The 16,390-nt window shown below is 41.2% G+C and overlaps 1 long non-coding RNA gene across 1 annotated transcript in view; it reads left to right on the plus strand.

The window, feature by feature from the left end:
- The window catches only part of LOC128627898 (uncharacterized), a 337,323-nt gene extending 321,651 nt beyond the window's left edge, over window positions 1–15,672 (plus strand). The window contains exon 7 of the long non-coding RNA XR_008392191.1: window positions 15,477–15,672. This is a non-coding gene — a long non-coding RNA (uncharacterized LOC128627898). The remainder of the gene's footprint in view (window positions 1–15,476) is intronic.
- Window positions 15,673–16,390: the final 718 nt, after the last annotated feature.

The raw sequence follows: 16,390 nt of genomic DNA on the forward strand, positions 1-16,390 counted from the left end.
ACAGTAGAAATGACCCAATCTCCCTCCCTTCTCCTAATTTTTCTCCTTTTTAAAACTAGAAATTGATAATCTGCTGTGATCTCCACCACACTGGAAAGAGATTCTATCAACAGTGGTTTAAAAAAAGCATCTTTGGGGTTACACCTGTGGAATGGCTGGGATCGCAACAAAACTAGAGCCATGTTTTTCCTTTCAATCTCACGTGGGCTATTTAATAAATCATAACCAAATTCATATTCTATATTACTTTTATAAGGGGGAACATTTACCCTCGCCCCACCCCCCACCAAAAGTCTGTTCAAATAAAATGGCTGTGGCCTGTTTTGCTCCCTGTACCTGGTGTATGTGGATGTTCGTTCAGTAGTCAGTGAATGAGTGTTCCTTTGTCATTGAGTCTCTGTGTGTCGAGTGGAAGTCTGCGCCGGAACAATAGCTGGTGGAAGATCTGCACCGGGGAGGCCCGGGCTCAGCTTCAAAAGTGATTTCCCCATCCTGGCAGGGCAGGACACGTTCTCCTTGGGCTGGGAAGGCACAGCTCTATCCTCGTTAAAGACTGCACCTCCCTTTTGCTTTTTTTTCTTCCTGAGAGCTTTGAGTCCAAGTGTGACTGCCAAGAAGCATCCAGGAAAGCCAAAGAGCCCAAGCAGGTCAGGCCTTCCGTTACCTGCCACACACACTTGAAACCCCAAATGAGTGAGGATCGGTGGGCAGGAGAGAGCCAGCCAGGTGAGCCTCCGCAGCAGTCTGAGGGCTGGAGCAACAGGAAAGGAGCCTTGGCAGTTCTCTTTATTTGGCAATATTGGGATGTGACCTTAGCTTACACTACATTACCTCACAGCAAATTGCTTTTTACCAAGCTCTATAAATGTTAGATGACTCCACTGGGCTCTCGGGCTGAGGACAGATGGATACATCAAAGAATGCTAATTAGTCTCCAGGTGTGATTGCATGGATTGTCTCTCTTCTTTCAGGAAAGGGTTAAATCCTAACCCTGTCTTCTCTACCTAGGTGGGGTTCCTTTGGCCAAAACCAATATAAGCACTTTAATATAGTCTTCCGGTTTGGGTGCTTGTGGGTGTGTGTCCACCAGAGGTGGTTGAGGCTGTTTTTCCTCCTTATATACCTAAGTCCCATTTTTTGCTGTCTTTGGGCTCATGTGTTTTACAGCCACCAGCTAGGTGAATTTAATGAGATTACCGCAGTTATTTTATGACATTTTAGTAATGAAATCACTGGTTGGAGCCTTATGCAAAGTTTGGTGCTATAATAGGATTTACCAGGGTTCTATTGTAATTCTAAATTAGTTTTAAATTTCTGCCCCTTGCCTTCCTTTTCATTTTTGTTAAATGTTAAGTACTGTGTGGAAAGAAGGTATTTCAGTGATAGCAAGGTGTCGTATAGACACCCCTTCTGCTCAACTATTCTCAAAAACCGTACAGAATATCAACAGAGGGAGTTTAACCCCTGACACAGCTTTCGGGCAGGCCTTCTCAGCCTTGGCACTGTGGACACTTCGAGCTGGTTAATTCTGTATTGTAGGGGGCTAAGCTGTGGACCCTGGCCTCTCCCCGCTAATTGCCAGTAGCACCCATATCCCCAGTGTACAACCAAAAAAGTGCCACAGAGGACAAAACTGCCTCCAGTTGGGAACCCCTGTTCCACTGACAGATACGTTTATGGAAAGAGAAAGTTAAAACAATAAAATGTAGGTTGTGGACATGTTGTTTTTGTTTTTAAAAATGTTGTGTAATAAGTCAGAAAAAGAAAGTAAATTCTTAGGAGATAAGGTGTGCCAGTACAATTTCCTCTTAGCCACCAATTATCTATTTGTCGTTGACTAGAATTTGGTTTAGATTAATACAAACAATTATAACTCAGAGCAGGTACTGATTTTGATGCTCTTGCTGTCACCTGAAGGACTTCCAGGTGTTTCTGGAACATGCAGAACTTTCTACGAAGCAGACGTTTCCCCTGATCTCCAGGTGCTTTCATAGTGCTGGTTTATTGGGTAGGAAGATGGAGTGCAGGGTTGGCGAACAGGATTCAAATGAGACTCTGTTAGACTTTTAATAACTTAATGCATGAATTGAATGAAGAAACACACCCTCTCTGCACTGTCATTCAGCAGTTTTATGAATGGGAGGTCAGATACATGACCTGCTTTCAGATACAAGGCAGATTTCACTGAATTTGCCATATTTTATATTACTAAAAATTGTCTAGAGTATTGCATTTTTCTTCTGTAAGGACTATCATTCATTTTTTCTGTTCTCTAAATTTACTTCTATCTGCATAGCAGAATGTTTGAGCTATCAGCAAGTAGAATCATGTCTCCACTGTGATTAATGTTAAATGTCCTGTTGTCTTTATTTCCGTTTTTTCTTTTTGTCCTTTTTCCCCTTCACCTGAGCATACATGTCTGCCAGGCACATTTGCTTGCTTTCTCTTTCTGATGACCCGCCCCTCCTGCCCTTGTTTTCTTCCCTTTGCTCTGCCTATAGAAAGTGTCAGGTGGCCTGGCTGGCATCATCTTACCTTTTGTGAACTAGGCTACCCAGAGACTTCCATTTATCATGCCTCGGGCACTCTCTTCCTTTAATGCTATATCTCTCTGAGGGATAGTTAATGATCTTTGCAGCAAATGAAGGTGAATTGCAGTCACATTACTGTTATAATACAGCCAACTGTATGGAACAGATTGGGCTGAGCTTTGAACAGCTGGGGCTGGCAGAGTGAGTCTCGACTCCTCTCGGAAGAGTTCCAGAACTGCCAAATCATCACACTTGAAGGGGAAAGAGGGACAAGAAAGGTTATGGGGTAGTGATTCCTGCAGGTGTTTTTTGCCTTAGTGATATGCCTTTTTGAAATTTTTACTGGTTTGTAGCTCTGGGGAAGCAGGGACTCGTTGAACCTAGGGGGCTGCAGTCCCTGCTGTTGGACTTGCCTGCTTAGTGGCTGTGATGGTATTTATTGTTCATCTGTAAGTTCATCTGAACATGTGATTGGATAGATGCTTTTGTTCTTAAACTGTATTCCTCTCTTCTGTCCATGGAAACTATTTTTAGTGTTAAGGACTGTTTTGATTTGCCAAGTGTATGGAACCCTAATAAAAATTAATGAAGACTCCGCTGGACTTGGACGATACTGTGGCTTCCTGGTGGGTATAATGAATGGGAATCAAGGCGGCGTAGGGCAGACACCATAAACTGATGGCCCACAGAGCCTGATCTAGCTGACACATGTGTTGTGTTTGCCTGTACCAGGCAGTGTGTGTGTGTGTGTGTTTAAAGAACCACCTGACAGTATAGATATATCATATATAATATGTCAGACATACATTATATATTATTATTAACAGGTATAATTCACTTTATTTGTCTTGTATAAAATTACATGGCCGCCACAACTGGAACCTGGGTCCTCTTCACAAAAACCTGATGTGAGTCTTAACTAGATAATCAGTGAATTCCTGGCAGGGATGTTTAACCTGCAGCCTATAGGCTGCGTGCAGCCCAACACAAAATCGTAAATTTACTTAAAACATTATGAGTTTTTTTTGTGTTTAAGTGTTGCGATATATTTAATGTGTGACGCAAGAGAACGCTTGTTCCAGTGTGCCCCAGAGATGCCAAAAGGTTGGACACCCCTGTGAGAGAACTGGCAAACATGGTCTGTTTCCAGAGGTCGGGGGTGAGAGGGCTGTAGGCCTTAGATATGGCATCGAAGGTGGCCTTGGCGAGGTTGCCCAGGGTGGGAGTGCAGCCCCTGGCCAAGGTGTAGCCGTCATTGATACTGGGCATCAGCAGCAGCTTCTTGGGCATGGGGGCTGAGATGATGCCACTGCCCCTGGGTGCAGGGATGAGGTTCACTATTGCAGAGCCACAGCGTTGGTCACCTTGCAAGGGATGGCATGGGGCTTGCTGTTCTTGTCACCCCAGTTGCCTCATTGCAGAGGGACAATAGCTTGACTAGGATGATGGCCCCATGGATGGCAGTGGCTACTTCCTTAGGGTACTTCACACTCAGATCAGCTTGTCCATTGTAGTTCCCAGTGGTGACTAATACAATAGAAAATGCCTTGAACAGGGTTCTGTAGCCTGAGTGGCTGCTTTTGCATGGCCATAATCTTCAAAACCTCATTCCTGAAGAACGTCCCCAAGAAAAAGTCAGTAATCTAAGATTCTGGATGGGCAGGGAGAAGAGATAGATCTCCTGCAGGTATTTGATCTTCATGTCCTCAACCAGGCTGCCCAGCTTGACGACAGGGATCCACGCCTTGTCCTTGTCCTTACCTCTGCAAGCCACAGCCTCAACCCTGACCCCGGCCACGACCTTGGCCCTGTCAAATCCTCACAGAAGCCACCATAGCCTCCTGTCCCAGGACCCTCCCACAGCACCGGCATCACCTGCTATGTGGTGTTTCCTGGGAAAATAAGCAACTAACTGCCACTATTTTTTTTTTAATTATATAAAAATCTGGTTCGTTTTTTCATTGAAGCTAGATCTGGCTTCACTGGAACTGGGAATTCTCCCATAGCGAGTGGATATGGGCTAAGGCTGAGTAACGGGTAGTCTTATCTGTCCTGAGTGGCAAAGCAGAGGCTGCCCCCTGCCACCAGAGAACTCTCCTCCCATCCCCACAGGTGCCGCTTGATTGGACTCTGCAGAAATTCAGGAGAGAACAGGTAGAAGCTTTGGGATGAGGAAGAACTGGGTTTGTCACCAGCTTTGTCAATTTGGGCAAATTACCTTTCTGAGTCTTCATTTCCTCTTATGTAAAATGGGAATGTGCTACTTCATCTCATATGGTTGCTGGAAAGAGTATTAAATGACTTAGCATGTCCAATGCCCCAAAAAAGAGCTGTGTACTTACCTAGGAGAATTGCTATACACATGAGCCATTATTGTACTTTCCAGTTGCCATGTATCATAGGTGAACTGATACCAGTTCTTTAGAGTCACACTGATCATGTTGTAAAATTAAGTAAACACTTCTGTGACTCAGGACAGCACGGGGACTTGTGTTTGAGCTTCCCATGCTTCTGTTTTTGTCTTGCTATATAAAATGTAGAGTTTCTCTAAGGGTATTCCTTTAGAGACAATACAATAGAAACAACTTTTAATGGAGATCTTATCTAAAAAGAGAAAAATCTTATAATTTAGTTCATACTAGGTAAACACCTGGTGTTTTGACTGGGTCATGATTTTGTAATTTTGCATCCAAACTCCTAAAGTTTCTGTTGCCTTGTTCTTATCTCAACTACATTCAAGGTCAGGTTGATGATAATAACCCTGTGGACCAAGGGCATTCTGAGTCTTCATGGAAGAAAAGGTACAGAAATGAGAGCAGTCCCTCAGTTAATATATTTTCTTAAAACTGGGGTTAAATCTAGTTTTTGTCGGGCTTGCATCGTTGTTGAGGGCAGCAGTTAATCAGCACTTGATGCTCAAAGACCCATTAAAATTTCAAGGGACTTCCCCACATTATTACATTCAGTTGGCATCTTTTTTCTCTGGCCGTTGACATCCCTCCGAAGGTTGCAGCACACATTTGGCTGACACACCAGGTGGGGGGCAGGGGCTTCCTGGTTAGTATATATATATGGCTGAGAAATGCAGGTTTTTCCGCCTATTTTTCTATTTCCTGCAAAGATGGGTGGATATTTCACTTCAACGCATACTCTTGTCTCAAAATAGTAAAGGGCAGCAATTCAGTAATCGCTTCTCATACTTTGTGAAGTTGTCTGGAAAACTCTCCTGAGTCCCAGTGAAAAGCTTCTTAGAAGAAGGCAGCAAAATGGCTAGAAAATGTGAAGGTCGTTCTGGAACTAGAGGGAGAAAATCGACATGAAATGTAACAAATCAGTTGTGACTAGCTCATTATAGTGTTAAAAATTATGTTTTCAAGTGTTCTCTTAACCCTCTCCCCAACCCCCTGCCTTAGATGAGTGAATGCCATTTTTAGGATAAACAGTCCCTGAACAGAAGACATGAGAAAAGAAAACATTATTTTTAGAGCCCTGTTTTAAAAAAAAAAATTGTAACTAGAAGTATAGGTCTACCTCTGGAACTTGACATTGGGCCCAATCCTGGATTCTGGTTCCAGGTGATGACTTGGGATCCCTTCTCATTCCTCTTCTCATCTGACACTTTGGGGTGGGAAGGAGGTGAAGAGAGGAAGTCCAAGTATGGAGAAAATGACATTTCTCTGTATTTTGTCAATATTTTTGTCCAAGTCACCAAAAGAATAGTGGTGTGTTTGAATTTAAGAAAATATTTAGGTTGAGCCATCTGAAATGGACAGTATTTAAATTGTACCAAAAAAGGCAATTTTATGTAATTCAACTGAATACAATGATTACATTTTTTTTGCTAGATTTTCTGTAGCTCCCCTGACTGGGCATATAGAGTAATTTAAAGAGACAGAAATGTTTGGCATCCAATTTTTTCCCATACTTTGTTAGAATATACATGTATTTTGGATTTCATTGTTATCAGTTTTTATAAAATCAGTTATCGCATCAAGTCTCATGGTAAACGAGACTGAAAGGCAAGATGAGCATGAGGACGGCTGAAGGCAGCGGAGTCTTGTCAGCTCATTCATCTGGGGGTATCCGCGGCTGACCAGGTTGGCTGCGAGGTACCAAAATTGCATTTTTACCTTTGCAGGCATCGTGTTTGTTTTGAAAATAAGAAATGGATGTGGAAAGATGAAAAGCTATCCACGTGGACATGATTTATTATGACCTTTTTTATGGTAGGCTGAACCTTGATGAAAATTGCGAAGTTTGCTCAGCTAGGCACTTCCCCCCATGTTTTTTTGTGGGTCAGAATGATTCCATGAATACTGTCATAGTTTGGGCAAAAAACAAATCCACTTAGTTAGGAAAAATGAAAAGTGTCTAGGAAGACCTGGGAATAGTACAATGAGCAGGCCTTTGGTGGTGGTGGCGGGGTGTGTGTTTTTGTGTTTGTTTCGTGGGAGAGATTTGTTCAGAATGAAAGAGACAGATGCTTCCTTCACTTGCTTGTTTCCTGGTTTTCAAAGCCTTTTTTTGTTGTTGTTTTATTTTAAGATTGGGTGCCTTTTCGGTCGGTCAGTGAAGGCGTGGAGAGCCTACAGGGCCACACGCCTGCCTCTGTAACCTGCTCTTCCTGGTATAACATCAAGTGGAAGTGCAAAGCACCGCAACTGCTTTGAGCAGAGCCCACTTCCCTCCACTGACAGAGAACACGGAGCAGTTATACCAACATCAGTCAAGGGAAACCCACAGGCTGAACTCACACCGTTGAAGCAGGTGCATGAGTGAGCATTCTTCAGCAGGCACACATGATTCAATGGTACCTCGGCTTCTTGCCCACAGATGTCAGTTATGATGGCTGTTTGGGGCTGTGCCCTCCTCACAGAGCCAGGACAAGCCAGCCATACTTACGGGACAGAGAAAGTCTAGCTCCTGGCATCTCAGCTGATTTACTGAGACTAGGGAAAACTGCAAACTTTACTATTTCTGTGTGTGTGTATACACGTACATTGATAATACATCAAATACATGTATATGGATGTATGGATATGTGTATATGGGCGTAGGTGTACACACCTACACATATGCATACCCATGTGTGCATGCATGTGCACACACACATTTAAAGCAAAACTCAAGTGGGCCACGAGGTAAAGAGAGAACATGAACATTTAAGACATTCTTAAATGTCTGGCAGTAAGGTGAAGGTTCTAATTTAAAAACAACCATACACATCTCATTCTAAATTGAACCATTCTGATATACTTTAAACACATATTAGTTCCTCAAGCTGGTTATATGTATTATTGGTTATGAGTATTCACTTTGATCTAATGTTTCAAACATTAGATTTAATGTGTGGACAATCTTTGTCTAAGTAGTGCAGAGTGAAACAATGCACCTTTAACCATCAAAACTGGCTAAGTTTGAGAATAAATATAATATCTTGTGTTAGTATAAATACAAGAAAAAATGTTCTACTTGGGGGGCATTTTATGTATTATCTGGAGATTATTTTGCAACATCATCTACCCTTGATCGATGTGGGGGTTAGTGATACTGAACCCCCAAGCCCCACACAGACAAAACCCACATTTAACTTCTGACTCCCCTCAAAATTAATTGCTGATAGCTGACCGTTGATTGGAAGTTGTACCAATAAGAAAAACAGTCAATTAACACATATTTTATTGGAGATACATATATCATATACTGTATTCTTATAATAAATTAAGCTAGTGAAGAGAAAATGTTATTAAGAATATCATAAGGAAGAAAAAATGCATTTCTAGTATTTATTGAACAAAATCACATGTCAGGGGAACCAAGCAGTTCAAACTCATTGTTCCAGGGTCAACTATATTACAAGACCAAAAGCCATAAAATGTGCACATTCATAGTTCTAGCAACACAGTCCCCAGGAATAGTCATCCTAAACCTATGATGGAACATGTGTAAAAATATTTTACTACAAGAATGCTTTATCACAAACTTATTTTAATGTACTTTGTTATAAATGTCTAAATGATGTTAGGGTAGCCAAATGAATTATAGTAGAAATATATAATAAAATACCAAGTGAGGCATTAATACAATGTTATAGATTTTTGTATGATTCTATTTTAAAAAATACCTCCATTGCATATATATATATATATATATATATATATATATATATATTAAGTGTGTGTATATGTAGGTATTAGAAATATTTGGAAGATTATATGTAAACAAACAAAAATTATGATCTCTAGGTGATTTGAGAGTATTTAAATGTATTTATTTTGCCTATCTGTCCTTAACAACTTTCTAATATTTATTTGCATTACCTGCACATTAAATACAACAAAGGGCAGTCATAGAAATAGCACTTTAAGTGTAAAAGTTATCTAGAAATATCTGTGAAGAGTAGGAAGGGAAAGAACTTCATTTCTTCTCTAGATGACTGTGGAGCAGATGTCAAAGACTCCCGATGGATTAATTCAACAGTATATGTTCGTCCATGTATTCCAGGCACTGCACAAGGCTCTGTTGCGTTGCTGTGTGTTTTTCACATGGCAAGTGGTTGGATCATTTCTATTGGATATGTTGGTGTAGGTGGCTTTACTAACAGAGTTAATACTGATATAAGCACTGTGATACACACATGTAAACATTAAGAATAAACAGTAACCTTTTCCTTCATACTTTTGCCTGTGTGTTTTATCCTCTCCACGCTCTCTCACATGGTTAAACTTTTCCTGCCATGTGGATTGTTGGCAGCTTCAGATGTCTGGAGAGCCAAAAGCAGATAGGAAAATCATTGGGCGAACTTGACACCATTCATGAAAACTTTAAAGAACACTAAAAAGCTTATCGGCCAGAGCTTTGAAAAATCTGACCTCTCCTTATTTTGTAGGTTTTTGGCTTTGAAACTCAATCTGGGTTTAATGTTCAGCAGGTGTCCTTTGGGGAGCCAGGAGAGGATTTGAAGGGTGGGAGATTAGTGTAATGAATTCAGTGTCCGTCCATCTGGAATGCTGAGACCGTGGTGGATATAAATAGGAGGTTTAGATTAGGGATGTCTGAGCAGAGGAGGATCGGGATTCAGGCGGACTGGGGGACTGGGAGATACTCATCTAGAAGCTGAAATGCTTCTCTGAGTCACAAGAATCTACCCGAAGGGCAGTCTTCTGATGTCCAGTCTCTGCCTCATCACACTCATCCTGGAAGGGTAGCTTCTGTGTGGCCTATCATACTGGTGCATGAAGTTAGAAATTAAAAATTCCAGCCTAAACCTCCCAGGGCTAGAAAATGAGACGATTTTGCATGCTTTCAGCTATAAAAATAACGAAGATTCTTGAGAAGAAGCATTTGTTTTGGATGACTACCAATTTGCTAAATGCGTATGTGTGTGTCTGGGGGAATAATTATGACTTCTTGAACTTGGTTCATTTCTTTCCCATTGGTGAAGAGAAGAAGTTAAACTTTGGGTTGGGCTCTGTGTCCATTGTCCAATGAATCAGGAGAGTTAGCTGCATCTGTTTACTCGACTGCAGTTTTTCTATGATACTGTGGGAAAATGTGTCATATTCTCTTCCTCTTTTTTCTTTTTTATGCTAAAACAGATATGGTGCCATTAGCTAACTGCCTTGGGATAGTTTGAAGTATAATGGGGTGAGGGTAGCTATTCCTGCGACAAGCCCAGAGTGATAAAATAAATCAATAATTCAAGGAATCACTTGCCCTTAAAAAAAAAAAGGAAAAAAAAGATTTGTAAATAGAATAAGATTGAGAAAAACATGTCTTTAGGCAAGCTAACCTAATCACATGCAAGAAGGAAGCCTGTTTTCTTACTTGCTGGGTCTTTTCTACTTTATATTCTCACAGGGAACAATATATTAAGTACTGTATTTAGAACTATTTGTTGAATCCTACTGTCTGATTTTGGCAAATCCCAAGGAAGAAAAAGTCTTTCTTGGACTGCTCGAGCCTTTCTGAGAGGACACGCGTTTCCCAGGGAGGCTGGCTTCCCACTGTGGGAAGCGCTGGCTGCGGGAGGTGACGCTGTTAGAGTTTCTATTTCAGGGACATTTAGTTTTCTTCAGGTGTTTGAAGTCGCCACAGCAGATCTTGTATCTCTCAGGATCTGAAACCCAAAGTGTGTGCTAGCCTTTCAGTATGCTGACGTCATTTCCTCTCGAAGGGCACCCAAGCTCATAGCCCCTCATCCTGTGGAAGCAGCAGGCTGAGCTCATCAACACTAAAATATCCCGCATCTGAAGGGAACATGGGGGCGACTGAAAGTGAGGGGTTATGGAGTAAATTGTCCATTGGCTAATGCTTTTTTCTCATATGGAATACTGAAACCTTGATGTTTTGGCAGAATCTTAAGCTAATTTTGTATAAATGTGACCATCACATGGCACTCCTTGAGTAATTGATATTTGTGATGAAAATACAGATGAAATATTTTGGAAATAATGGCATTGTCTCTTTCTGTTGAAGTGTGCACTAAGATAAAAGTGCATGGACAATTTATTAAAATAAATTCCTTTATTTTAACTTTCTCAGCATATATCTGGGTAAAATGTTTTTTATAGATGCTGTTTAAGGGCTGGCGTCACCGCCTTGTCCACTGGTTCCTTAAATGTGAAATAGACATATCTGACTAAATTCTTGTGCTCTTTTTTAAAAGCTTGTAAGTTTGGGAAGCTATTTAATCTATGATTTTTATCTCTAGAAAGGAGATAAGAGCACAGCACTCAGAGGGTTTTAAAAATAAACTTTACCGTAGAATAGTTTTAGTTTAGCAGAAAAGTTGCAGTGGTGGAAAGAGTGTATTCATACAGCTGTCACCTGGTTTCCCTCATGGTTACCAAACTACCTGACTATGGAATGTTTGTCTAAACTAAGGAGCTGACATTAGTTCTTTATTATTAACTAAACTCTAAGTTTGTTTGGATTTCGCTGGTTTCCCCCTCAGGTCCTTTCTCTGTTCCATGGTTCTCATCGTGGGTACCGAGTTGTATTTAGTTGTCATGTCTATTTAGCCCCTTCTCACCTGTTTTTCAGACTTGTTCGTGAGGACTTTGACAGTTTTGAGGATTACTGAGTAGTGTTTTATAGATGTCGTCCCTCATTTGGGATTGATCTGATATTTTTCTCATGACTAGACTGGGTTATAGGTTTTTGAGAGGAAGACCACAAAGTTGAATTACCATTCTCAACATGTCATATCAAGGATATATGCCATCCACATGGCTGGTCACTGTGGCCGTTGACCTTGGCCACCTGGCTGAGGTCCTGTTCGCCAGGTTTCCCTGCTGGAAATGCACTCTCCTGCCTCCCTCTTTTCATACTGTCCTCTTTGGGAGGATGTGACTAGGCACAGCTTCTAGGGCTGTGTGTAAGGTTTAAATGAAATTATAAAGACCTTAACACAGAACCTGGCGGTTAGAAAACACTCATTACATGTCAGTTAACTGCTCCCGTTGCTGGTGCTTTCACTCTTGTCCTCTTCAGGACATAAAAGCCGGAGAGCTTCTTCCTTGTAGATACAGAGTGCTCAGTCATTTACTATTGATTGAAACATTTTTAAAAAATGAGTGCTCACAAACCTCTCAAGGGAGATGACTATACCTAGAATGTTTTATAGGTTGGAGGTATGATCTAGCTTTACCACTTCGAGGTTATGGTAACTCATGACCATCACCATCTGGTCCTAGTTCAAGGGATGGTGTCAGTTGGAGGACGAGTGTGGAGGGGTGGAGATTCAGGGCCAGGAGGGCTGCTGCCTGGTCTTGGGCATGAAAGGGAGAAGGAAGGTAATTTAGGAGCTGGCCTACATGAGGGCGAGATCTGTTTTCCCCTCTTGTTCAGGTTTGATAGCTTTTAGGTGGAATTTAGAGTTCTTGGAATAAATTGTCTCAGCAGTTCTCTGTAAAATGAGGGCCTTGTTCTGCGATCTGAAATGCTTCAGAGCCCATGCAGTTGTTGCTGGAGCAGTTCTCTGAGCCTAGATAACAGCGTTGGGAGTACTGTGTAACCATGTCTGTTGGAATGAATAAGAACAGCTGGTTTCTTGTACAGATACTGTTTGGCATGAATTTTTTATTTAAGTCTCTCCATGTATCTAGTAAACAATAAGCAGTATTCTAACATTACTAAAAGCCTCCCAAGTCTCCTTCCAATAAATTTCCTTTACTCCTCCCATTTAAAAGTTCAGGGTGGGGGATGGGGCTAATGTACCAGACAAGGAATGCTAGGAAATATTCCTGAGCTAGTAAAAATAAGGTTCCATTTCTATGTATTCTTTCTTATTTGACCTTCAGCTTTCCTCTTGATAACACGTTTTTGGACTGATTCTTGAGAAAGCAAGATTTATGCAGGCGTTCTTTTGCTGTTCCATATGTACTAAATAAAGAGGCTTATTCATATTAAAATGGAATATCCTGACCCTGAGTACTTAACGGTAAGAAAATTTGTACCTTCACTAATGGTAGGTAAGATGAAATATTCTTTCGGTTCTCTATAAAGGACTAGCAAGGAAATTCTTTCCATATATCCTTGTGAATTTCTGTCTTAACAAGCTTATTTAAGACTGAATACTCCTTTCCTACCCTGTAGAGAGTCCAGGAAACACTTGAAGCACCAAGATGGTAACATTTGTTCACTTATTCTGTTGTCTTTGTTATTAACAGCAGAAAGAAAGTTTTTACTTAACCTCCCCAGCTAACCCTAGGCTCTACGAACTGTCATAGGTCCACTGTCCAGTATCTGTTGTTTTGTCAAGCTTAAACCAAGTTCTCTGTCCTAGGGGCTGGGAATATAATAAGATAAGAGTAAGGTGGGACCACTGGACCTCAAGATACAAATACAGTGGTACCTCAGCACTCATTGGTAATTTGTTCCAGAACTCGTGACAGTGTCGAAACCAATGAGTACAAAACAATGAGGCATTTTCTCTTGCAGGGAGGCGTCATGACTCTTGTAAGTTCTAGCAAGTACGAGTCCTGTGCAAGCACCCAGTGCTGAAACATGTTTTCTTCTCACCAAAATGCGATGAGTATGAGCTTTGATGAATTCTGAAGCCAGTGAATACCGAGGTATGACTGCGATAGACTTCATGGGCTCTAGGAAGTTGTTGTTCTTAAAGCCTTTGTAAGATTCCTCTGGACATTAAGGATGATCACACATGTATCAACTGCCCTCCTTGGGATCACATAGGACAGTCATACTTCTTTTCCCTCTGAGGTTAGGCATGAACATGGTAGGCCTTGGCCCATGAAGTGTGAGCAGAGGCCACTTATGTTGCTTCCCAGATGAAGAGTTATGAGTCGCAATGGAATTTGCTTCATTCCCTCCCTCCTACCTTTGTGGAAACACACACATGAAATGGAGCCTTCACAGTCTTGCCTTGTAGAGGCTGTGATAAAAAGACCGTCTGAGCCAGCTTGAACACATAGTGTGAGCAAGAAGTGGGCTTTGGTGCTTACGAGGGCTGTGGCGGTGGGGTGGTGCCGGTGATCTTCTGCTGCCCGTTAGCCTGTCCTGACCAACGCAGTCAGCATTAGTATCTCTGCAGGGTTGGGGGAGTTAAGGCCTAGATGTTTGGGCCATGGAGGGGATATTCACAGTTGTGATGGTGGCAGGAACTCTGGTATGCTGTTGCACAAAAACTGGGTGTACTTCTTTAGAGGTGTGACCTACATTTCAGTTACAGTTGCTACATTTCTTCATTATGCACTGCATGCATGCTTTCCAACAAATACCTTTCTATAATGGAGAATAATTCTAAAGAAAGAAAAATCAAAGTACACACGCACAGGTTACCTGTTAATTTACTCTCTGTAGAGTCAAATGAGAGATTTTAATGCCAAACTACTGGTTGAGTGCCAGAAAGAACTTCTTGGGTGGACAAAATGCTTAATTTATATTTAGGGAATTTCCACTACTAAATCATGGAGCTTGTAAAATTTGAAAAGAGGAGGAGGGTGTGGAAAAGAGGGGGAAAGGCCCAGGGATGTGGTGGACAATATTCCTTTTAATTTAAAGCCACCTGAAGGCTTCAGTTGCATAATAAAGTAATCCCCATATGGTTTCCGTTCTTTCAATGTTAGAACCTCAGAAATGCAATCTACTTTTAGCCTTGGCTTCTGCCTGCCTCTTTGTCAGGCTGAGAGTGCTTCCCGTCTGCTTGCTGGTAGGAATGTAAGCAAAGCTCTATTCTCTTGGGGATAGTTCCCAGGCTGCGCTTTCTACATGGGCAAGTTGGCTCATTTGCAGGGAGGACCTTCGCTTCCAGAGCTCTGTTGACTCTGGGACAGACAGGGCCAGCCAGGGCCACCTCGTTGAAGGTGACTTCATGTTTCATTAGTGAAGAGCCTTCTGACAGGCAGCTTTCTCAACCGCCTTTTGTTCTTCCCTCCCTTACAATTCTGTTTACAATAAACTTCTCCCAAAGTTTAAAAAAAACCACAATTCATTTGGGTTTTGTTGTTTTCTCTTGAAGTTCTTAATCCTCAGAATCTTTAGGAGGTCAAATAGTAAATCTTGAAACTTGAATATGGAGTTCTTTTCAATTACATGTATGTACTTTCATTACTAATATTTTCTCATTTTCTTATCCTCTGTAACTTTACTTTCCTCCTGTGTTCATATGAGTTTCTGGTATACTTGGGAAATTTATGGAAAACATTTTGAGAAACAGTTTCATGGTATGATGCTGGACATCACTGTGACTCTGTATTCTGTGTTGTATGTAACTATTCTTGTGTGAATTTGTAAACTCTTGTAGTAGTCATTAAAATGCCATGAGATAACTTTGTTATGTCTCAAAATAAGGACATCTAGGAAGTCAGAAAATAAGAAATGCGATGCTACTTCGTAGTGATAATGTCACTATTAAACTTCTTTAGCTGTTTGTCCATGTAAAACATGAGATTAGTTGTGCTCTCTTTCCACCCCTCGTAGAGCTGCAAAATAATTTCTTCATACAAGCACAAGCAAAGTAATGTGTGTAAAGTGGCCTGAATCTTTGGAAGAAAAGTCCTTCAAAAGTATAAGTAGATGGAAGCAGAGGAAGACCATTTTATACTGAAGAACAGGAGAGTTTGAAAAAACTGGGGTTATCAGCTGTTCCGACTGAGTAGACAGCGCTGTGCGTCCCCCTCTCACCCACACCGGCGTTCCAGGAGGTCCCGCTGGCAGAGTCATCGCGTCAGTTTCTTCTTAGTTTGAAGTGAGCGAGTGCTTGGTGAGCGCGGAGCACTCCGAGGATGCGCACATGCCAAAAAGGGCCTCCGTGTTCCTCGGAAATCGCTGTGGGACATGCCATTAGGATGAAAATGATCTTATCTGGCCTGTAAATTAAATGCTACAGTTCGTCTTCTGCACAGTGTGTCCCCAAATGGTATTTCATGTGTTTCTAGCAATGCCTGCTATCAAGGAGACTAACATATTTCATGTGATTATTTCTCTTTTTGCTTAATTTTTAATTGTCAATTACTAATAGGTTGTCAACTACTAATATAGTGACTTTGAATCAAATGTGAAACAGAAAGAAAATCAAACACAATCCAACACCAGTCCAAATTAGCATAAATGTCTCTGTCGCCTATGAGTTTCTTCAATATAAAATTTAATGTGTGTATCACTCAAAAAACTGTAGTTCTGATTTTTTTTGATAACTTTTCAATAGTATATTTAAAAATCTACTTCAAGAGACAGGGTTCCTGGTACAGCATCGTTCTCCTTATCTCTCTGTATCCTCTACCCTCCAACATGTATACAATGTACATTTGTTTTCCCATCACTGAAGTTGTTAACAATTCTATTCTGTATTATAAAATTTCCCATGTTAAGTACTTAGGTTGATACTAAACATT

Source organism: Artibeus jamaicensis, unplaced genomic scaffold, assembly GCF_021234435.1.
Source record: "Artibeus jamaicensis isolate MK-2021 breed Jamaican fruit bat unplaced genomic scaffold, CSHL_Jam_final contig_482, whole genome shotgun sequence".
Lineage (NCBI taxonomy): Eukaryota > Metazoa > Chordata > Mammalia > Chiroptera > Phyllostomidae > Artibeus > Artibeus jamaicensis.